This window comes from Amia ocellicauda (assembly GCF_036373705.1).
Source record: "Amia ocellicauda isolate fAmiCal2 chromosome 11 unlocalized genomic scaffold, fAmiCal2.hap1 SUPER_11_unloc_6, whole genome shotgun sequence".
In the NCBI taxonomy this organism is placed as follows: domain Eukaryota; kingdom Metazoa; phylum Chordata; class Actinopteri; order Amiiformes; family Amiidae; genus Amia; species Amia ocellicauda.
This window is the reverse complement of record NW_027102664.1, coordinates 487,231-490,659: the sequence shown is the minus strand read 5'-3', so window position 1 is coordinate 490,659 and position 3,429 is coordinate 487,231. Positions and strand designations below refer to the sequence as shown.

Sequence of the window (3,429 nt, the reverse complement as noted above, 5' to 3'; positions counted from 1 at the left end):
CTTCGGAAACTCTTTCAAAGGCAGGACGCCCTGCGATCAGACAGTGCCTGCACTTAGCCCAACAAGGTGATGCTGAATGGCTTGTTCAAACGGCTGGTGGTCTTCCGTCACCACCAGACTATCAGAGCTATTTTGCGCCTTCAACTACATAAGAGTAACAGCAATGTCACCGATCCTGCTACGGTCGTATTGCAACAGCAACGACATGTATCGATTTTAAAAGTGTCAGTTCCAGCGCCTCGCAAAGCTACCCTTCTGCGATCATTTGTTCTGAAGGTCAGGATTTCTTGCCACTCCGAGGAAGAGAAAACGACGGCCGGCCATGGGGCAGAGAGATGAGGACGGGTAACACGGCACTGGCACGCGTGCACCGCGGGTTGTTTCCGCCCAGTTTCGAACCAGGGACTTCTCGCGTGTGAGGCGAACATGATAGCCACTACACTACAGAAACCAACCTGTCCTGGGGTTTCGATTGGCTCCCATCGAAGCAGGCTGGTAAAACGCGCACAGGCGTTTCCCGTGGGCCTGCCTGTGAGATAAAGGTTTCTATTTTCACTGACCTATATTGCATTGCTCAAGGGCACATCAGGACACTTTGGAAACTCTTTTAAAGGAAGAATGCCCTGAGCTATGACAAGACTTACACTTACCCCAACAAGGTGATGCTCAATGGCTTGTTCAAACAGCTGCTGCTCGTCTTGTGCCACCATCAGACAATCACAGAGCTATTGTGCCTTCTACACCTTACGGTAGCAACAAATCTAACTACTGCTTTACTTTAACAATAATAATGACGGCGACCACGATGACAACAAGAACAACAACAACAACATCATCATCATCATCATCATCAGATTTTAATTAAAAGTGGCTACACCAGCGTTTACAATTTCAACCTGTCGACGGACGGACGCTCTGAGAGCACCGATTTCGGGCACTCCAATGAAGAAAAGCTACCCACCGCCTCCGGGGAACCACGAGGGCAAACAGGACGAAAAGGGCAGGCCCACAGCAGGCTGTTTCCGCCCGGTTTCGAACCGGGGACCTTTCGCGTGTTAGGCGAACATGATAACCGCTACACTACGGAAACTGACACCGCCACGTCTTGCTTCAAACGGTTACCGTTGAAGCCTGCTGGTAAAACGGGCTCAGGCATTTCAGGTCGGCTAGACTGTGAGATGGCGTCTGAAGTGCCGCGAAAGGATGCCATTTTCACAGACCTGTTTGGCATTGCTAAAGGGCACATCAGGACACTTCGGAAACTCTTTCAAAGGCAGGACGCCCTGCGCTCTGACAGTGCCTGCACTTAGCCCAACAAGGTGATGCTGAATGGCTTGTTCAAACGGCTGGTGGTCTTCCGTCACCACCAGACTATCAGAGCTATACTGCGCCTTCAACTACATAAGAGTAGATAGTAGGGTTTTTTGGGCGCGGCCTATTTTGTTATGACGTATGCCCTAAGCTTATTAATATTCCTACGTCATAATTGGGGGGCGTGATTTTAGGTAGAGTTATTTCCTTAATTATTCCTACGTCATATCCGTCAGAAAGTGTACACCCATAAAACCCTGAACATCAAGGCCACCCATAAATACCCCCACCCCTCTGAAGGCAACGCCCCGAAACTCTCCTCTCTATTTAAGAACCCGCGCTGCTTTTAGGCAATACCTCTTTAATTCTCAGCATCAGAAACATCCCGCTTCTTCAACATGTCCAGCGACATCAACATGAAACCCCGCAAGAAACAATCCCGGGCAAGGGTTCCTGTACTCACCAATTTGAAGATTGAACGCTCCTGGGTGTTGTTCTGGGGGGCTCGACGGGGTTACCGCTTTAAAAGGGATCCCAGCTATGTTGGAGTGGAGCTTTTTGCTTTGGGAGAGAAGGAGGGTACGTTGGAACCTTTTGAGACGGTAATTGAATACTCTTATGAGGACTGGTTGAAGGTGATGGCCTGGAGAGATCTGGGGCTTGTGGATAAGACTCTAGAAGGCTTGCAAGAGGGTCCAAGAGAATGCGAAATGGAGTCTCCGACTCAGGGTTTTGAAAGGTGTGAATGGGAAAGCTTGCAGAACTACGGTAGAGTGGTGAAGAGTCTATCTCTAACTACAGATCGTAAGGTTTTGTTTAGCAGTACCCTGATTACAAACCCTATTGAAGGGGGTGTGGAGGATCCAGAAAAACAGGTTACTGAAATTATGTTTGACGCCGTGGACTGGCCGTTCTTGAAAGAGGTCATAAACTGTATAAATGATGGTTTTGACATCTTGACCAAATGTTCGCAACTGGATTTGGTTAGAAGGAGAATATGCTGGATTATGGATTATATATCCCCCTTGAATGACGACGACGATGATAAAACAGACGACGTGTGGGGTTTTGGAGGGGGGTCTGACGGCTCAGGGGCTACTCTCTTCTAAGAGGGCGGTGTGTCGTGACGTAGTGAAGAGATAGGATAAAAGGCGCAACAATTCAATCATGGTTTAAAATTAAAGAGAATGTCTTACCTGAAAGCTGCGGACGTCGACAGGCTCTACAGGCCTCTTCAAACCCGGGATCACCCCTGGTTCTATTCCCCAGATTTTGTATACACTCTGGAACCCTTTGACTGCGGTTACTCTCCAAGACCTCAGACCCTGGACTGCTTCTGCAACTGGTTCTGTCATCAACACTCTGCAGCTAACCTGAGAGCGCTATTACACCATGTGCTTGACAGAAAAGTAGCCAACGCGAGCCTTTTCTCTACAGATTTAACCATCGATGAGGATCAACTTTCAAACCTGGAAAAGTTAATGGCTGCTGTAACAAAGACCGGGGGGTACGAACACTGGGATGAAGCGCTCAAGGGGGCCAAGAATGATATTAGGCCATTTCATCAACATCTGTATGACCTTTTACTGAGCATGTTTAATACACCTCTGTTTACTTTTAAAATAGGTCATATTGTTGTTTTATTTACATATGTAACTGAGGTGTGTGCCTACAAGATAAAGAAACAGGTATATTTGTTGATATAGATCAAGTAACCAATCATCTGATTTCTTTTTGTCTGGACCGTAGAAAAAATTGTTGTGTATGTTATACTTTTCTCAAATGTCTAAAAAGGGGTATCTGCTCTCCTGAAGTTGAATAAAAAACCTTGTATAAAAACTTTGCGCATAGTGTGGGTCTGTGTGGTTATTTGACAGAATGACTCGGCAAGCTCCCCAAATGCAGGAACTATACTACAACCCAGCCAAGATTGGGGGTTTGGCGGGTAAGAAGGGTTTTCAAAGAGGACTCGCTGAGGCCGGAGTGAAGGTTAATGATGTGGTTGTTTCAGAATGGTTACGGGAACAAGACGCCTATACCTTACATAAACCTCTCAGGATTAACTTTAAAAGAAACCGCGTATATGCAACTGACATAGACTCACAATGGCAAATGGAT

The 3,429-nt window shown here is 46.9% G+C and overlaps 1 non-coding gene across 1 annotated transcript; it reads right to left on the bottom strand.

The window, feature by feature from the left end:
• Positions 1-1,017: 1,017 nt before the first annotated feature.
• Positions 1,018-1,090, bottom strand: trnav-aac (transfer RNA valine (anticodon AAC)). Its single transcript has one exon. It is a non-coding gene; the product is annotated as a tRNA-Val (tRNA).
• Positions 1,091-3,429: the final 2,339 nt, after the last annotated feature.